Raw genomic sequence first — 21,044 nt, 5'->3', positions numbered from 1 at the left:
CATGCCTGTAATCCCAGCACTTTGGGAGGCCGAGGCAGGTGGATCATCTGAGGTCAGGAGTTCGAGACCAGCCTGGCCAAGATGGTGAAACCCCATGTCTACAACAAAAAAATACAAAAATTAGCCAGGCATGGTAGCGTGTGCCTGTAGTCCCAGCTACTGGGAAGGCTGAGGCACAAGAATCGCTCAAACCCGGTAAGCGGAAGTTGCAGTAAGCCGTGCTGAGATTGCACCACTGCACTCCAGCCTGGGCAATAGAGTGAGACTTCGTCTCAAAAAAAAAAAAAAAAGAGCTGAGTCAGATTCTGACTTGTCTAATGGACTCAGTCGTGATGTTTTCCCTGTCTGCTCCAAGTTTCCCTGTTCCAGACACATCTCCCACAGCATTATAATGATCTACATGCCCTAGGAATAGCGACTTTCCATCATCTGCCTCATCAGAGCAAATAGAAGTGTAAGTGGCAATGACATTAGTGTTTCTGTGTGTGAGAACCTAGTGCGAAGTTTCCCCTTTCTCTGGCAAAAGCTCACAAGCCATCATTATAGAGAAGCAGAAGAAAAAACCGCTTGTTCTGCTTTTCCTGACCTCAGAAGCAGCAGTTGTTAAAACTCTTTAAAAAAAAAAAAAAAAAAAAGGCCGGGCGCGGTGGCTCAAGCCTGTAATCCCAGCACTTTGGGAGGCCGAGACGGGCGGATCACGAGGTCAGGAGATCGAGACCCTCCTGGCTAACACGGTGAAACCCCGTCTCTACTAAAAATACAAAAAACTAGCCGGGCGCGGTGGCGGGCGCCTGTAGTCCCAGCTACTCGGAGGCTGAGGCGGGAGAATGGCGGGAACCCGGGAGGCGGAGCTTGCAGTGAGCCGAGATCGCGCCACTGCACTCCAGCCTGGGCGACACAGCGAGACTCCGTCTCAAAAAAAAAAAACAATAAAAAAGATGGGGCCTTGCTGTGCTGCCCAAACAGGTCTCCATCTCCTGGGCTTAAGCGGAGCTGGGACTGCAGGCACACCACCACACCAAGCAAAACTGTCTTTTGATTTAAAATTACTTAAATACTTCTTTAAGGGTCTTCTGTAGTCACTTAGTTTCTAGTTATCTAAATCACCAGCTTTTTTTTTTTTTTTCCTTCAAAGACCCCCCCAAAGTAACATCCATTGCAACTATCAGGCAGGTACTGCCCTCTAGTGTTTATACTTTTATAATAAAAATTTTTAAACCCTACCCTTTTAACTGACCTCAAAGCATGGAAAATCTGTCAAAAATTAAATAATATCCTATTAACCCAAGATTTTTCACCTTCACACTACAGGCATTCTGATCATCCTGTGTTGCGGGGCTGTCTTGTGCACTGTGGGACGTTTGGCAGCACCCCTGGCGTCTGCCCACTTGATGCAGTAACTCCCACACACACCCCAGTGTGACGCCAACACCTCCGGACATAGGTCAGTGTCCCGAGGGGAACAAAATCACCCCTGCTTGAGATCCACTGTATTAGCCTAAAGGTTGTCTAAAACATTCACATTAGACCTGAAAATTATAAGGGAAAAGGGCTTCTCTGGGCTAATTCCTTTGAGATAAAGAACTTCATTTCTGCATGAAAAACAAGGAGGTAGAGAATTAAGATTTTCAGCTCCCCACCTCCACTTTCCCACAAAGTCCTGTCCATTGGGACATTTTTACACCTTTAGCTTTCTGTTCCAGCTTTACCTTTTAGACCTCTGCACTTCCTTTCAAAGTGCATCGCAGGCCGGGCGCGGTGGCTCAAGCCTGTAATCCCAGCACTTTGGGAGGCCGAGACGGGCGGATCATGAGGTCAGGAGATCGAGACCATCCTGGCTAACACGGTGAAACCCCGTCTCTACCAAAAAAATACAAAAATCTAGCCGGGCGCGGTGGCGGGCGCCTGTAGTCCCAGCTACTCGGGAGGCTGAGGCAGGAGAATGGCGGGAACCCGGGAGGCGGAGCTTGCAGTGAGCTGAGATCCGGCCACTGCACTCCAGCCCTGGCGACAGAGCCAGACTCCGTCTCCAAAAAAAAAAAAAAAAAAAAAAAAAAAAAAAAAAAAAGTGCATCGCAAACAAACCTTGCCCGTCTAGCCAAATGCAGAGAATGTGGTAGGGAAAAGGAAGAAGGGAGGTCTGAGCATTTGTACTTGAAAAAAGGGCTCTCACCGGATGCGGTGGCTCATGCCTGTAATCCCTGCACTTTGGGAGGCCGAGGTGGGCAGGAGTTCAAGACCAGCCTTGGCAACATGGCAAAATCCCATCTCTACTAAAAATACAAAATTAGCCGGGTTATGTGGCAGGTGCTTGTAATCCCAGCTATTCTGGAGGCTGAGGTACGAGAATCCCTTGAGCCTGGGAAGCAGGGAGGCTGCAGTGAGCCAAGATTGCCCCACTGCACTCCAGCCTGGGCAAAAGAGCAAGACTCTGTCTCAAAAAGAAAAAGAAAAAAGGGAGGGGGGCTCTAGCAAAGCATTGAGGCTCAGCATTAATAATGCAGCCAACCAGGAACCGGTATTGTCAGCCTAATACGAAAATTCTTATAAAATATCAAAATAAGTTTCAAATCTGGCTTTTAGAAAGATATTTAGGAGGGTTTATTCTAATCTGCTATGAATGATTATTCCTCATACAAATGCATTATGCTTATAAACCTTAGTTCTGTAATTTTTTTTTTTTTTTGCTTTCAGAGTCTCACTCTGTCACCCAGGCTGGAGTGCAGTGGCGCGATCTCGGCTCACTGCAACCTCCGTCTCCTGGGTTCAAGCAATTCTCCTGCCTCAGCCTCCCGAGTAGCTGGGATTACAGATGTCCGCCACCACACCTGGCTAATTTTTGTATTTTTAGTACAGATGGGGTTTCACCATGTTGGCCAGGATGGTCTCAATCTCTTGACCTCGTGATCCACTTGCCTCAGCCTTCCAAAGTGCTGGGATTACAGGCGTGAGCCACCGTGCCCGGCTGGTTCTGTGAATTTTAACACTTGCAAATTACTGAGAACTTGTTATTTAAAAAATAAAAAAGGAGTTTGGACTGTCACTAACTTCCTCCCCTCAACAAATTTCTCACTGACTTAGTTGATTTCACTAAAGAACTAAACAAAAAATAAGAATATTCAGGCCGGGTGCAGTGGTTCATGCCTGTAATCCCAGCAGTTTGGGAGGCTGAGACAGGCGGATTACTTGAGGCCAGGAGTTTGAGACCAGCCTGACCAACATGGTGAAACCCCATCTCTATTAAAAATACAAACAATTAGCCAGGCTTGGTGGTACATGCCTTTAATCCCAGTTTCTGGGGAGGCTGAGGCACTAGAATTGTTTGAGTCTGGGAAGCGGAGGTTGCAGTGAGCAACCTGTCTCAAAAAAATAATAATGATTTTTTTCTGTCTCAAATTTTTTTTTTTTTTTTTTTTTTTTTTTTTTTTTTTTTTTTTTTTTTTGAGACAGAGTCTTGCTCTGTCACCCAGGCTAGAGTGTAGTGGTGCAATCTCTGCTCACTGCAACCTCCCTGCCTCCCGGGCTCAAGTGATTCTCGTGCCTCAGCCTCCAAAGTAACAGGTACTACAGGCACGCACCACCATGCCTGGCTAATTTTTGTAATTTTAGTAGAGATGGGGTTTCACCATATTGCCCTGGCTGGTCTTAAACTCCAGAGCTCACATGATTTGCCCTCCTCAGCCTCCCAAAGTGCTGGTATTACAGGCGTTAGCCAGCATGCCCAGCCTAAACACATTTATATAATTTAAAATATATCATTCTTTATTAACACTTTCAGACCTAATTTTTTATTATTATTTAGCGAAATTGAAAGTCTTATAGTTCTATATTTGTCAAGCTCTTATTAGCAGACCCTTGAAATGGAAATCTGTTTTAGCTACTGTGATGGTTAACACTGAGTGTCAACTTGATTGGATTGAAGGATGCAAAGTATTGATCCTGGGTGTGTCTGTGAGGGTGTTGCCAAAAGAGATTAACATTTGAGTCACTGGGCTGGGAACGGCAGACCCACCCTTAATCTGGCCCCCTAATCAGCTGCCAGTGCAGCTAGAATATAAGCAGGCAGAAAAATGTGAAAAGAGAGACTGGCCTAGCCTCCCAGCCTACATCTTCCTCCCGTGCTGGCTGCTTCTGGCCCTCGAACATCGGACTCCAAGTTCTTCAGTTTTGGAACTCAGACTGGCTCTCCTTGCTCCTCAGCCTGCAGACGGCCTATTGTGGGACTTGTGATTGTGTGAGTTAATAAACTCCCCTTTATTCTCCCATTAGTTCTGTCCCTTTAGAGAACCCTGACTAATACAGCTACCCAGAGCAGTTTGTGATCACTGCCCGACCTCCTCTTCAGATGCTGTGGCATTATTGACTCTGTGTTTTTACTGGGATCATCCTATTCTCTTTCTCTCTCTCTATCTCTCTCTTTTTTTTTCTTTTGAGACAGGGTCGTGCTTTGTCACCAGGCTGGAGTACAGCAGCACAATCTCAGCCCACTGCAACCTCTGCCTCCTGAGCTCAAGCAATCCTCCTGTCTCAGCCTCCAGAGTAGCCGAGACTACAGGCACGTGCCAACTCACCCTGCTAATTCTGGAGGGGGCAGAAGGTGGGGTGGATTTGGCAGAGACAGGGTTTTGCCCTGGTCTTGAACTCCTGGGCTCAAGCCATCCACCAGCCTCAGCCTCCCAAAGTGCTGGGTACAAGTGTGAGCCACCGCACCTGGCCCCATTCTAATTAATGCAATTAGAAAGTCTTCTAATCGTACAATAAAGCAAAGCGCAAATAGTTCTTATGCTTTCATCTTTAAAGGGCAACCAAATGATTTAGAATACATATATTTGAAACTATAACCTAGAAAAGTCATATGACTTGGAAGTAAAAAGCTAAAGTAAAACACAAAATCTGGAAACATAGCATTCTGATCACAGAGAGAGGAGAGGTATATGTCACCAGGTATCAAACGGATCTTTTTTCAGTTATATAAAAAATTCAAGCTATTCTGGAATATGCAATTATTTAAGACAACCAGAAGTTTTTCTAAAAAACAAATTATGGTAGAAATTTGTTTATATATTCATACTAATTTCTTAGCACTTTAAATCCCTTAGGTGAAGGAAAATTCCTTAGGTTTTTATATTAAGGAACTGTGGCAGGCAGAATAATCCCTCCTCACCCTAAGAAGTCCATGTCCTAATCCGCAAAGTGAATATGTTGCCTTACAGGACAAAAGGGATTTTGCAGGTGTGATTAAGTTAAGGATTTTGAGACGGGGAGATTATCCCGGGGTCAATGTAATCACAATAGTCCTTACAAGTAAAAGAGGGAAACGGGAAAGTCAGAGTCAGAGATGCTGGAAGTGGAGGTCAGTGTGGTTCGATAGTTAGCTTTAAGATGAAGGGGGGGCCATGAGCCAGGGAATTCGGGCAGTGTCTAGAAGCTGGAAAAGCCAAAGGACAGATTCTCCCCTAGGGCCTACAGAAGGAACACAGCTCTGTGGACACCTTTATTTTAGCACCATAAGATCCATTTCCATCATCTAACCTCCAAAACTGTAAGAAAATTAATTTGTGTTAAGTGGCTACATTTGTGGTAATTTGTTGTAGCAACAATAGGAAACTAATATGGGGCATTTTATTAGTCTTTTAGTACTTTGACTATCCTGTTAAGTCAGAATTTCAGCATTTAAATAATTACATCAGATAGATAGATAGATAGATAGATAGATAGATAGATAGATAGATAGATAGATAGATAGACAGACAGACAGATAGATAGATAGATAGATAGATAGATAGATTTTTTTTTTTTGAGACAGTCTCTCACCCTGTCGCCCAGGCTGGAGTGTAGTGGCGTGATCTCGGCTCACTGCAAGCTCCACCTTCTGGGTTCACGCCATTCTCCTGCCTCAGCCTCCTGAGTAGCTGGGACTACAGGTGCCCACCACCACGCTGGGCTAACTTTTGTCTTTTTTTTTTTTTTTAGTAGAGATAGGGTTTTCACCATGTTAGCCAGGATGGTCTTGATCTCCTGACCTTGTGATCCACCCACCTTGGCCTCCCAAAGCGCTGGGATTACAGGCGTGAGCCACCACGCCTGGCCAATTACATCTCATATTACCACGTTAGCTATAAAACTGTATGCACTCTTTTTATGGTTGCTAATAACAATGTTTTTGCTCAAATATACTTGCTATTTACCTTTAAGTGAATAATGTATTCCAGAATTAAAATCCAGAGGCAAATACACACACAATAAGGACCACCACTCTAGCAATGCAAGACACATTTAGTAGACATGACACATGCATTTCAACATGTGGCAAATTCTAAGCATCTACCTATCAAATCTCAAGAGATAAAGTCCAGCAGCCCAACCACACTGGCTGACAAACAGGCTGAAATTTGATTGAGAAAATAGCATCTGATTCAGAAGACAAAAATGGTAACGTTAACAATGCTACTTTGATGTGACTTTTAGTAGAAAGCTGACCTTTTCAACAGTTGTTAAAAAGCAAGGTATGTCTGTAGGAGAGAACTGAGCTTGATAAATGAAGAAAACAGGCATATCCCCATAATAGAGAGAGAAATGGCTGACAATTTAGTCTCATCTTGTTCCACTATCATTTTAACAGTGAAAACTGCCACTGTGAAAGCTCGCTGCATGGCACCTGCTAGGCCTCGTTCTCATCTCACAGTTCCCAGAATTCCTCTTGATTGCAGCATCCATACACTCTTCATTTTCCTTCGAGGTATTATTTGGACACTCTTAAAGAATCCTTTTTTTTTGGCCAGGCGCGGTGGCTCAAGCCTGTAATCCCAGCACTTTGGGAGGCCGAGACGGGCGGATCACGAGGTCAGGAGATCGAGACCATCCTGGCTAACGCGGCGAAAACCCGTCTCTACTAAAAAATACAAAAACTAGCCGGGCGAGGTGGCGGGCGCCTGTAGTCCCAGCTCCTTGGGAGGCTGAGGCAGGAGAATGGCGTAAACGCGGGAGGCGGAGCTTGCAGTGAGCTGAGATCCGGCCACTGCACTCCAGCCTGGGCGACAGAGCGAGACTCCATCCCGGAAAAAAAAAAAATCCTTTTTCCCCCCCAAGACGGAGTCTCACTTTGTTGCCCAGGCTGGAGTGCAGTGGCGCAATCTCGGCTCACTGCAACTTCCTCTTCCTGGGTTCAAGCAACTCTCCTGCCTCAGTCCCACGAGTAGCTAGGACTATAGGCATGTACCACCACACCAGCTAATTTTTGTATTTTTAGTAGAGATGGGGTTTCACCATGTTGGCCACACTGGTCTCAAACTCCTGACTTCAAGTGATCCACCCACCTCTGCCTCCCAAAGTGCTGGGATTACAAGCATGAGCCACCACACCCAGCCCTCTTAAGGAATCCTAATTGCAACTTTTAAGGCTTGTAATTCCTCCAAATAACTAAAGCAATAGCACATACTCTAAAAAGAAAACTTTTCTTCCTTTGCCAATACATTGACAAATTTGGAAAAGATAAAATCCCAACATAATGTTCACTATTATTGTGATTATGACTCTCGAAACTTTATGCAGAAAACTCTGTACACAGAGTAGTTCCTCATCTTTCCCAAAATGCTTAAGAAAAACAAGAATGTTTAATCCAGATGCTGTTTTCTAAATTGGCCAAAATGTGTTATTCCTTGATTTGAAATGCAAGAAATTATTTCAGTTTAGCACTTATATCTTAAGAAAGTAAGCTTCAGAAATTCTCCTGTTTCATCTCCTCCTGTCATGCGTCAATATCATTTGGCCTTTGGCTTCAATTAGGACATAAGTTCATTTCTTCTTAGCGCTAACTAATAGTCATGTAGTAGACTGACTTTTCAAATAGTGTATTTTGAATAAATTAGTTCATTACAGAACATTTTATTTTCAGCTGGCATCAATGTGGGCATCAAGGTGTCCTGCTAAGCAGTTTAATCTGAATTGGTAACATGGATTATATACCTATAGTAACTTGGAGATTTTACTGTATTTCTCTTTTGAGATGTTTTACATAATTTTTTTCTCCTTGATGTGCTACTAAACTGTCTGTAGAGAACTGTATGCTTTAAGTCTAAATATCAAGTACAGTGTGGGTTGAAGGGATGATATCAAAAAAGCAAACTCCAGCCTTTTTTTTTTTTTTTTTTTGAGACAGAGTCTCGCTGTCACCCAGGCTGGAGTGTAGTAGCGCAATCTCGGCTCACTGCAACCTCCGCCTCCCGGATTCAAGTAAATCTTCTGCCTTAGCCTCCAAGTAGCTGGGACTACAGGCGCACGCCACCATGCCTGGTTAATTTTTTTGTATTTTTAATAGAGATGAGGTTTCACCATGTTGGCCAGGATGGTCTCAATCTCTTGACCTCATGATCCACCCGCCTGGGCCTCCCAAAGTGTTGGGATCATAGCCATGAGCCACTGCACCCAGCCAACTCCAGTCATTTTTAAGCTATTCGTAAGATCTTTCTCTCTCACATTTCTGCGATGAGACAGCTAATCACTACTAAGCGGGTTATAAAGACCTAAACCGGCCGGGCGCAGTGGCTCACGCCTGTAATCCCAGCACTTTAGGAGGCCGAGGTGGGCAGATCATAAGGTCAGGAGATGGAGACCATCCTGGTTAACACGGTGAAACCCCATCTCTACTGAAAATATAAAAAATCAGCCGGGCGTGGTGGCGGGCACCTGTAGTCCCAGCTACGCGGGAGGCTGAGGCAGGAGAATGGTGTGAACCCAGAAGGTGGAGCTTGCAGTGGGCCGAGATCACACCACTGCACTCCAGCCTGGGCAACAGAGCAAGACTCCACCTCAAAAGAAAAAAAAAAAAAGACCTAAACTAACATTGTAAGCAAAACAATGCTACAAAAAATGGAAGACACAAAGAGAGTTCCTACCCTCCAGAGAATTTCCCTGAGAGGAGTACTGCCTTTCAGTTTTCTCTTTTGTGGGGACAGAAAGAATAATGGTAAGAGGCTGAGTAATGGCTGCATCATGAGGGAACTCTAGACAAGCAACCCATGGATATGCAAGAGAAAGACTGTCTCCAGGGGTCCATGAAAGAGACTGCCTGAAGATGAGTGGGATCTTGATGAGATGGAAAACATTCCAGGCAGAGGGAAAAGTGTGAGCAAAGACAGGGAGATTTGTGTATTCGTTTCCCAGCGCTGCTGGAACAAAGTACCACAAACTGGGTGGCTTAAAACAGCAGAAATCTCTCACAGTTCTGAAGGCCAGAAGTCTGAAATCGAGTTGTGGGTGGGGCCATACTTTCTCTGAAGGCTCTAAGAGAGGATTTTCCTTGGCTCTTCCTAGCTTCTGGTGGTTGCAGACAATTCTTGGCGTTCTTTGGTTTGTAGACACATCACTCCAATCTCTGCCTCCACCATGACATGGTGTGTTCTTTATATGTCTCCCTGTTCACATGCGCCCCAGCTCTGTGTCTGTATCTATATCTCTTCCCTCTATAGGTATATAGCTCATACTGGATTAGGGCCCACCCACCCACTAGGACATCATCTTGACTACATCTACAATGACTCTATCTCCAAATAAGGTCACATTCATAGGTAGGCATTAGAACTTGAACATATCTTTTTGGAGGACACAATTCAACGCATAACATAAGGTCATGAGAAGGTCAATGTGGTCAGAAAGTAGAGTGTATCTAGGAAAAGAGTGGAAGTAACACAGGAAGAAGGGGCTGGAGCGTAGAGGACCTTGATGAATAAGCAATGAGGGTGCACTGAATATATATATATGTGGCATGTGCCACCACACCTGGCTAATTTTGTATTTTTAGTAGAGACAGGGTTTCTCCATGTTGGTCAGGCTGGTCTTGCACTCCTGATCTCAGGTGATCTGTCTGTCTCTGCCTCCCAAAGTGCTGGGATTATACGCGTGAGCCACTGCACCCGGCCATTAGGGTGCACAGAATATTTTTAAGTAAAGGAGTATTACTGGCCAGGTATGGTGGCTCACGCCTGTAATCCCAGCACTTTGGGAAGCCAAGGTGGGTGGATCCCTTGAGCTTGGGAGTTCGCGACCAGCCTGGGTGACATGGCAAAACTCTGTCTCTACTAAAAATACAAAAATTAGTTGGGCATGGTGGTACACGTCTGTGATCCCAGTTACTTGGGGGGCTGAGGTGGGAGGATTGCTTGAGCCTGGGAGGTAGAGGTTGCAGTAAGCTGAGATCACGCCACTGCACTCCAGCCTCGGCGACAGACTGAGACACCATCTCAAAAAATAAATAAATAAGTAAATAAATAAATAAATAAAATAAAAAGGAGTATTACTAATAAAGTTGTCCATTTGGGAAAATTGATTTGTCATTATTATTTAAAATTCATTATAGTAGAAAAAGAGAAAAGAATAGGAAAAGTCAGAGAACTACTTCAGGAACAGAGGGGGTTTGTGATGCATCAAATAGAATAGTCCATAGATCTATAAAGAATGGGACATACAAGACAGCCTGGTTATAAGAGATGAAGTATGACTGAAGTTGGGGACTAGGAGAATAGTGTTAGAATTATTATCATTGTTACATTAATCAAACTGCATTCTAACATCAATTCTCGGGCGTCAACTGGGTGTTCTACATTTCAGTTCTGATACTACCTACTGAGAAATAAAAATGAAATCCTAAACACTCCCAACCGAATGGACCCCCTCTTGGTCAAGGGACCCAAGAGAAGCCTTAGAAACAGAGTTCTCAGCCATGGTGGGACAGGTCAGACATGCCTCGTTATACCCCCTTCCTCCCTAACTGGCTTTCTTTCCTAAGAGTTAAACAGAAACCAGCCCTTTATTTATTTTATTTTTATTTTCTTTCATTTATTCATTCATTCATTCATTTATTTATTTATTTATTTATTTATTTATTTATTTATTTATTTTTTGAGATGGAGTCTCGCTCTGTTGCCCAGGCTGGAGTGCAGTGGAGTGATCTCAGCTCACTGCAACCTCTGCATCCCAGGTTCAAGGTATTCTCCTGCCTCAGCCTCCCGAGTAGCAGAGATTACAGGCGCCTGCTGCTACGCCCGGCTAACTTTTTGTATTTTTAGTAGACAGGGTTTCACCATGTTGGCCAGGCTGGTCTCGAACTCCTGACCTTGTGATTCGCCTGCCTCAGCCTCCCAAAGTGCTGGGATTACAGGCTCAAGCCATCGTGCCCAGTTTATTTTATTTTGTTTTATTTATTTTATTGAGACCGGGTCTCGCTCACTCTTGTCACCCAGGCTGGAGTGCAATGGTGCAAACACAGCCCCGTTGCAGCCTTAACCTCCTGAGCCCAAGGAATCCTCTGGCCTCAGCCCCTCAAGTAGCTGGGACAACAAGCTAACGTTTGTATTTTCTGTAGAGAAGGGGTTTCTCTATGTTGCCCAGGCTGTTCTTGAACTGAGCTCAGGCAATCTGCCCCACCTCCCAAAGTGCTGGGATGACAGGCATGAGCCACTGTGCCTGGCCAAAATCAGCCCTTTCAAAAGACTTGCTCCACTGCTGATTTACACAACTGACCAGCAATCCTTCCTGATAAGAGACCACTGACCAGGACGGGAGTGGTGGCTCATGTCTGTAATCCCAGCACTTTGGGAGGCCAAGGCAGGTGGATCACAAGGTCAAGAGATCAAGACCATCCTGGCCAACATGGTGAAACCACATCTCTACTAAAAATACAAAAATTAGCTGGGCATGGTGGTTCATGCCTGTAGTCCCAGCTACTTGGGAGGCTGAGGCAGGAGAATCACTTGAACTCGGAAGGGGGAGGTTGCAGTGAGCTGAGTCATGCCACTGAACTCCAGCCTGGTGACACAGCAAGACTCCGTCTCAAAAAAAAAAAAAAAATTTAAGAGACCGCTGCTCATGGACTTGTTCTGGTCACTTTACAGATGCTGTGCACAGGATGCCTCTATGTCCTCCATATCACTTTCTGACATTACAGCCTAATTTTAATTACATTCTGAAATTACAGCCTAATTTTAATATATTTAAATATTAAGTCACCACCTCAAAGTAAACATGTGACATATGTAACACACATATTGACTTACTAGCATGTGCCCCCCTCTTTATGAATATTCACAGCTCCTCCTGTAACCTGTTGATTGTATACATAGCCAATCCGTTCAGCACAAATTCCTGCCTCACCCTTTCCTCCCTCAAAGTGCCTGCTTTCAGTTTCTACCAGAGGCTACAATTCCCAGCCTACAGGCTGCAATCCTTCATAAAAAATAAAACTCTTGTTCCCAAATTTATGAATCTTGAGTGCAGAATCCACAGGTTAAGGACAAAGTCCTTCACAAAATTGCATCTTGGGTGTCCCCAAACCACCCAAACTTCTGCCCACCCAACTGTAAATTCGGGGCTTCCCACAACCTCCTCAGGTTCAATAATTTGCTACAACAACCCAGAACCCACTGTTCTGGGTGAATAATACAACTGTTATTTAACATCACATTTCTATCATAAAGAATAGAATTCACGCCAGATGCAGTGGTTCATGCGTGGAATCTCAACGTTTTGGGAGTCCAAGGCAGAAAGATTGCTTGAGCCCAGGACTTTGATACTAGCCTGGGAAACATAGCAAGCCCCATCTCTACAAAAAATTTTTAAAATTAGCTGGGTGTAGTGGTGCACACCTGTGGTCCTAAGCTACTCAGACAGAGGCTGAGGTGGGAGGATTACTTGCGCCCAAGAAGCCAAGGCTGCAGTGAGCCATGTTTGTGCCACTGTACTCCAGCCTGGATGACAGACCTGAATGACAATTTTCTTTGCCTCAAAAATATATATATATAATTCAATAAAACAAAAAACAGCCAGGTGAGGTGATGTGCACCTGTAGTCCCAACTACTTGAGAGGCCTGAGGCAGGAGCACTGCTTGAGGCCAGGAGCTTGAGGCTACAGTGAGCTATGACTGCACCACTGCACTCCAGCCTGGGTAGCAGAATGAGACCATCTCAAAAAAAAACAAAAAAAAAAGAAAAAGTCTGGGTACAGTGGCTTACATCTGTAATCCCAGCACTTTGGGAGGCCAAGGCGGGCGGATCACCTGAGGTCAGGAGTTCAAGACCAGCCTGGCAAACATGGTGAAACCCCATCTCTACTAAAAAAAAAAAAAAAAATACAACAAAATTAGACAGGCATGGTGGCGGGCACCTGTAATCCCAGCTACTTGGGAGGCTGAGGCAGAAGAACCCCTTGAACCTGGGAGGCAGACTTGCAGTGACCCAAGATTGTGCCATTACACTCCAGCCTGGGTGACAAGAGTGAGACTCTATCTCAAAAAAAAAAAAAAAAAGAGAGAGAGAAAGAAACTGGGTGCGGCGGCTCATGCCTGTAATCCCAGCACTTTGGGAGGCCGAGGCGGACGGATCATGAGGTCAGGAGATCAAGACCATCCTGGCCAACATGGTGAAACCCTGTCTCTACTAAAAATACAAAAATTAGCCAGGCATGGTGGCGTGCACCTGTAATCCCAGCTACTCGGGAGGCTGAGGTAGGAGAATCACTTGAACCTGGGAGGTGGAGGTTGCAGTGAACCGTGATCGTGCCACTGCATTCCAGCCTGGCGACAGAGACTCTGCCTCCAAAAAAAAAAATACAATTCAAGAACAACCAATGAAAAAGACACTTAGGGCAAGGTCTGAGGGTGGGGAGAACGGGGAACAAAGCTTCCCATGACTTCTCCTCATGGACTCTGGGTGCATCTCCTCATGGCATCTGGGTGCATCACCCTCCTTGTACATCAATGTGTTCACAAACTAGGAAGCTCCACTGAGTCTTGGAGTCTAGGGTATTTATTAGGTTTTCATTATGTAGGGCATGATTGATGAAATCATCGGCCGCTTGATTGAACCCAATCTCTAGACTCTCCTCCAAGGAGATCAATCAGGGTTGCCAGGAGTAGGGTAGGTAAGTGAAATTGAAAGATTACAAGTTTCAATCCTCTGAAACTATGCTTGGTCTTTCTGGTTTGACCAGCCAGTCCCTTGAAAATATCGAAGGACTCACAGTGTGTTAATTCATTCACATCAACTCCTGTATGGTTAAAAGGCGATCATAAAGAATAACAAAAAATTTCCATTTCTGTCCCTTAGGAAAGTCTAAGGGTTTTAGTTAGTTTGTTTTTAGAGATGGGGGTCTCACTCCCTTACCCAGTCTGGAGGGCAGTGGTGCCATCATAGCTCATTGCAGCCTCAAACTCCTGGACTCAAGCAATCCTCCTGCATCGGCCTCTCAAAGTGCTGGAATTACAGGTGTGAGTCGCTGCGCCCATTCTCCAAGGGTTTTTGAACCCATGTGCTGGCAATCAGAGACAAAGATCAGACATACAGGCAAAGCTCAGAGATGTTGCAGTTTGTGTTCCAAACCACAGCAATAAAGTGAATATCACAATGAAGCGAGTCACAAATTTTTTGGTTTCCCAGTGCTTATAAAAGTTATGTTTATACTATACTGTGGACTATTAAGTGTGCAATAGGATTATGTCTTAAAAGTGTATATATTTTAATTCGAAAATACTTTATTGCTAAAAAAAAAAAAGTGCTAACGATCATCTGAGTCTGGTGGAGAGTCTTGCCTTGATGTTGATGGCTGCTGACTGATCACAGTGGTGGTTGCTGAACACTGAGGTGGCTATAGAAATTTCTTAAATAAAACAATGACATTGCTGCATCAATTTACTTTTCCTTTCACAAGAGATTTCCCTGTAGCATGCGATGCTTTTTGATAGCATTTACCCACGGTAGAATTTCTTTCAAAATTGGAATCAATCCTCAAACCCTGCCCCTGCTTTAACAACTAAGTTGTTGTAACATTTTAAATCCTTTGTTGTCATTTCCACTATGTTCACAGCATCTTCACAAGAAGCAGATTCCATCTCAAGAAATCTCTTTCTTTACTTATCCATAAGAAGCAACTCCACATCTGTTAAAGTTTTATCATGAGATTGAGGCAATTCAGTTTCATCTTCAGGCTCCACTTCTAATTCTAGTTCCCTTGCTATTTCTACCACATCTGCAGTTCCTTCCTCCACTGAAGTCTTAAACTCCTCAAAGTCATCCATGAGGATTGGAATCAACTTCTTCCAAACTTATGTTAATGTTGATATTTTGACCTCCTCCCATGAATCATAAATGTTCTTTTTCTTTTGTTTTTGTTTTTTTGAGATGGAGTTTCACTCTTGTCCCCCAGGCTGGAGTGCAACAGCGCAATCTCAGATGACTGCAACCTCTGCCTCCCGGATCAAGTGATTCTCCTGCCTCAGCCTCCCAAGTAGCTGGGATTATAGGTGCCTACCACCACGCCTGGCTAATTTTTGTATTTTTAGTAGAGACAGGGTTTCACCATGTTGGCCAGGCTGGTCTCGAACTCCTGGACCTCAGGCAATCCACCCACCTTGGCCTCCCAAAGTGCTGGGATTACAGGCATGAGCCACCATGCCCAGCCTTGAATCATAAATGTTCTAATGGCATCTAGAATGGTGATTGATTCCTTTCCAGAAGGTTTTCAATTTTATTTGTCCAGATCCATGGGAGGAATCACTATCAATGGCAGCTATAGCCTTATGAAATATATTTCATAAATAATAAGACTTGAAAGTCCAAATTGCTTCTTTATCCCTGGGCCGCAGAATGGATGTTGTGTTAGCAGGCATAAAAATAACAGTAATTTCCTTGTACATCTCCATCAGAGGTCTTGGGTGACCAGGTGGATTGTCAATGAGCAGTAATATTTTGAAAGGAATCTTTTTTCTGAGGAGTAGGTCTCAACAGTGGGCTGAAAGTATTTAGTAGGCCAGGTGAGGTGGCTCGTGTCTGCAATCCCAGCACTTTGGGAGGCCAAGACAGGAGGATCACTTGAGCCCATGAGTTTAAGACCAGTCTGTGCAACGTGGCAAAACTCTGTCTCTACAAAAAATACAAAAATTAGCCAGGTGTAGTAGCACTTACCTGTGGTCCCAGCTACTAGGGAGGCTGTGGTGAGAGGATCACACAAGCCCAATGAGGTCGAGGCTGTAGTGAGCCACGATCGTGCCAATGCACTCCAGCCTGAGTGACAGAGTGAGACCCTGTCTCAAAAACCAAAAGAAAGTATTCAGTAAACCATGCTGTAAACAGATATGCTGTAATCCAGGCTTTGTTTTTCCACTGATAGAGCACAGGCAGAGTAGATTTTGGATAATACTTTAGGATCCTAGGATTTTGGGAATGGTAAATAAGCACTGGTTTCAACTTAAAGTCACCAGTTGGGTTGGGCATGGTGGCTCTCGCCTATAATCCCAGCACTTTGGAAAGCCAAGGTGAGTGGATCACTTGAGGTCAGAGTTCATTACCAGCCTGGCCAACATAGTGAAACCCTGTCTCTACTTAAAATACAAAAATTAGCCGGACATGGTGGCACGCACCTGTAGTACCAGGTACTCGGGAGGCATGAGGATCTCTTGAACCTGAGAGGGGGAGGCTACAATAAGCCAAGATCACACCATTGCACTCCAGCCTTAGTGACAGAGCAAGACTCTGTCTCAAAAAAAAGAAAAAGAAAACCTGTTGTTTAATGGAGCCGCCTTCATCAATGATCCTAGCTAAAGCTTCTGGATAACTTGCTGCAGTTCCTATATCAGCACTTGCTACTTCACCTTGCCCTTTTATGTCATGGAGATAGCTTCTTTCCTCATGAACCAACCTCTGCTAGCTTTTAACTGCTCTTCCTCACCTCTGTGGTTTGGAACACAAACTGCAACATCTCTGAGCTTTGCCTGTATGTCTAATCTTTGTCTCTGATTGCCAGCACATGGGTTCAAAAACCCTTGGAGAATGGGCACAGTGGCTCACGCCTGTAATTCCAGCACTTTGAGAGGCCGATCCAGGAGGATTGCTTGAGTCCAGGAGTTTGAGGTTGCAATGAGCTATGATTGCTCCACTGCCCTCCAGACTGGGTAATGGAGTGAGACCCCTGTCTCTAAAAACAAACTAACTAAAACCCTTAGAATTCCCTAAGGGACAGAAATGAAGACAGGGCCTTGCTCTGGATTAGGGATTGGTTTAAGGGCATGCTGTGGCTGATTTGATCTTCTATTAGGACCACTCAAAGTTTCTCCATGTCAGCAATAAGGCTGTTTAGCTTTCTTATCATCCATGGCTAACTTATCATTAGCGAGCTACTTGGCACAAGAGACCTAGTGTTTGGCCTATCTCAGCTTTCTTGGCTTTCGAAATGCCATCTTTATTAATTTAATCATTTCTAGCTTTTGATTTAACATGAAAGACGTGCAACTCTTCTTTACAATTGAACACTTAGAGGCCATTGTAACGTTATTAATTGACCTAATTTCAATATCATTGTGTCCCAGGGAATAGGGAGGCCTGAAGAGAGGGAGAGACACAGGAATGGCCATTCAGAAGAGCAGTCAGAATGCACAAATTTATCCATTAAGTTTATCATTTTATATAAGTGCAATTTGTGGCACCCTAAAATAATTACAATACTAACATCAAAGATCACTGAGCATCTCTGTTTCCACTTGAGGGTTGGGAAAAGAACAAAAATCACTAATCACAGGATCACCTTAAAAGATATAATAATAATTTCAGAGTTTAAAATATTATGAGGATTACCAAATGTGACACAGACATGAAGTGACTAAGGCTGTTAGAAAAATGGCACCAATAGACTTGCTTGACGCAGGGCTGCCATAAACATTCAATTTGTAAAAAGTACAACATCCAAGCTGGTCATGGTAGCTCATGCCTGTAATCCCAACATTTTGGGAGGCTGCGGCAGGCAGATCACCCAAAGTCGGGAGTTCAAGACCAGCCTGGCCAACATGGTGAAACCCTGTGTCTACAAAAAAGAAAAAAAAAAGAAATACAAAAATTAGCCAGACCTGGTGGCAGGTGCCTGTAATCCCAGCTACTTGGGAGGCTAAGGTAGGAAAATCACTTGAACCCGGGAAGCAGAGGTTGCAGTGAGCTGAGATCACGCCATTGCATTCCAGCCTGCGCGACAGAGCAAGACTCCATTTCAAAAAAAAAAAAAAAAAAAAATCTGCGAAGCGCAATAAAGGTGAAGTTCAATAAAATGAGATACGCCTGTATTCTTTGTTATATCACATACTTTTTTTTTTTTTTTTTGAGACAGAGTCTCACTGTGTTACCCAGGATGGAGTGCAGTGATGCAATCTCGGCTCACTGCAACCTCTGCCTCCCAGGTCTCCCAGGTTCAAGTGATTCTTCTGCCTCAGTCTCCTGAGCAGCTGGGATTACAGGTGCCTACCACCATGCCTGGCTAATTTATGTATTTTTAGTAGAGATGGGGTTTTACCATGTTGGCCAGGCTGGTCTCAAACTCCTAACCTCAGGTGATCCACCTGCCTCAGCCTCCCAAAGTGCTGGGATTACAGGCATGAGTCACTGTGCCCAGCCTTTATTATATCACATACATTTTAATAAATGATATTTATTAAGGATTAAGGATGTGACATATAACAAGCACATTTAACTCTCATGCCAACCTTATTTATCATCTCCATTTTACAGTTGAGGAGACTGAAATGCAGGGACTATATAATGAGCCCCAAGATCATAATATCAGTAACTGGTAGAGTAAGGATTCAAAGCCAAGTCAGTTTACTCAAGAGCCTGTGCTGGTAACAACTGATACTTCCTCCCTGTGTCCTCAAGCAAGTCACTTAACCTCACAGATTTTGGTTTTCCATGCAGTTAAGATAAAGAAGGTGGACTCCATGATTACTAATGTTCCTTTCAACTCTAGTGTTTCCCCTTTTCATTTAAATTGTTTCAAGGCCGGGCATGGCGGCTCACGCCCACAATCCTAACACTGTGGGAGGCCAAGGCAGGCGGATCACTTGGAGTCAGGAGTTTGAGACCAACATGGGCAACATGGTGAAACCCCGTCTCTACAAAAACACACAATTAGCCGGGCGTGGTGGTGTGTGCCTGTAGTTCCAGCTATTCCAGATGTTGAGGCACAAGAACCGCTTGACCTGGGAGACGGAGGTTGGGGTAAACTGAGATTGCCCCACTGCACTCCAGCCTGGGCAACAGATGGAGACTCTGTCTTAAATAACTAAATAAATAAATAGTTTCAAAACACCATTTTTCTTTTCTTTTTTTTTCTTTTGAGGCGGAGTCTAGCTCTGTCGCCCAGGCTGGAGTGCAGTGGCCGGATCTCAGCTCACTGCAAGCTCCGCCTCCCGGGTTTACGCCATTCTCCTGCCTCAGCCTCCCAAGGAGCTGGGACTACAGGCGCCCGCCACCTCGCCCGGCTAGTTTTTTGTATTTTTTAATAGAGACGGGGTTTCACCGTGTTAGCCAGGATGGTCTCGATCTCCTGACCTCGTGATCCGCCTGTCTCGGCCTCCCAAAGTGCTGGGATTACAGGCTTGAGCCACCGCGCCCGGTCTCTTTTTTCTTTTTTTTGAGACAGAGTCTCACTCTGTCGCCCAGGCTGGAGTGCAATGGTGCGATCTCAGCTCACTGCAACCTCCATCTTCCATATTCAAGCTAGTCTCCTGCCCCAGCCTCTCAAGTAGCTGAGATTACAGACATATACCACCACACCTGGCTAATTTTTTTGTATTTTTAGTAGAGATGAGGTTTCTTCATATTGGCCAGGCTGGTCTCAAACTCCTGAACTTAAGTGATCTGCTGGCATGGGCCTCCCAAAGTGCTGGGATTACAGGCGTGAGCCACCGCACTTGGTCAAAACACCATCCTTAATGGCTGCATAATATCCTACTTATGAGTAAAAGATAATTTACTATTACCCTACTGCTGGACATTTAGGCTGCTTCCAGTTTTTCCCAACAAAATTATCCTTGCAATGAACATTCTGATGTTTTACAGATTATTTTCTTAGAATAAATCCTTAGAGGCCGGGCGCGGTGGCTCAAGCCTGTAATCCCAGCACTTTGGGAGGCCGAGACGGGCGGATCACGAGGTCAGGAGATCGAGACCATCCTGGCTAATATGGTGAAACCCCGTCTCTACTAAAAAATACAAAAAACTAGCCGGGCGACGAGGCGGGCGCCTGTAGTCCCAGCTACTGGGGAGGCTGAGACAGGAGAATGGCGTGAACCCGGGAGGCGGAGCTTGCAGTGAGCTGAGAGCTAGCCACTGCACTCCAGCCTGGGCGGCAGAGCAAGACTCCGTCTCAAAAAAAAAAAAAAAAAAAAAAAAAAGAATAAATCCTTAGAAATAATTCTATCGCAATCCATTCCTGTAATGAGGTTTTTTTTTAAGTTTTATTCATCTAATCAATGTAATTTAGCTGTGTTATCTTACTATACCTGTTTTTTAAAACCAATATTATGCTACTATGGGGACTTAGTAAGAAAAAATAAAACACATTTTACTCTTGCCCGATTTCTTTAAGATTTTTAAACATTAATTTTTTCTCTCTTTTTTTTTTTGTTTTTTGTTTTTGTTTTTGAGATGGAGTTTTGCTCTTGTCACCCAGGCTGGAGTGCAACAGCATGATCTCAGCTCACTGCAACCTCCACCTCGGTTCAAGGGATTCTCCTGCCTCAACCTCCCAAAGAGCTGAATCAAAATGGAGTCACTAATGTTAAGAAAACCCTTACAAACAAGGCCAGAAGAAGTCATCCTGAAAGGGTTTTTACACTTGTATGCATGAAAATGAAAAGGACTCTACAAAACCCACAACCTTACACAAAAGTCGTCACAATCTTAGGCAAAAAAGACTTCTACAAGGACATCTGCCCAGCAACTACTTGTTCAACCTCAGACTGGTGTCATCCCTGTTATTAATCCTTGTAGCCAAAGATAATTATTTCAAAACAATTGTATAATCCTCCTGATTTTTTCCTTTAAAAACTTTGGTCTTCCTTTATCTCCTTGAATACGCACATCATTTACTATGACATGCAGATTCCCATTGCAATGCTCTATTCCCAAATAAACGTCATTTTCTTTTAGAGAGCCTCTCTCTCTGCTTGTTATTTAGGTTAACATGTATCAGGGCTAGGCCGTACACAGTGGCTCACGCCTGTAATCCCAGCACT

At 44.3% G+C, this 21,044-nt stretch overlaps 1 long non-coding RNA gene across 2 annotated transcripts in view; it reads right to left on the bottom strand.

The window, feature by feature from the left end:
• The window catches only part of LOC115899090, a 42,960-nt gene that overhangs the window by 13,486 nt on the left and 8,430 nt on the right, over positions 1–21,044 (bottom strand). The window contains exon 2 of one of the 2 annotated variants that reach the window (XR_004058715.1): positions 14,155–14,302. The exons of the other annotated variant lie outside the window; for it this stretch is intronic. This is a non-coding gene — a long non-coding RNA (uncharacterized LOC115899090). The remainder of the gene's footprint in view (positions 1–14,154; positions 14,303–21,044) is intronic. 2 annotated transcript variants of the gene reach the window in all.

Source organism: Rhinopithecus roxellana, chromosome 8 (assembly GCF_007565055.1).
Source record: "Rhinopithecus roxellana isolate Shanxi Qingling chromosome 8, ASM756505v1, whole genome shotgun sequence".
NCBI lineage: Eukaryota > Metazoa > Chordata > Mammalia > Primates > Cercopithecidae > Rhinopithecus > Rhinopithecus roxellana.
Note: the sequence above shows the minus strand (reverse complement) of the source record. Positions and strands in the feature narration are given on the sequence as shown.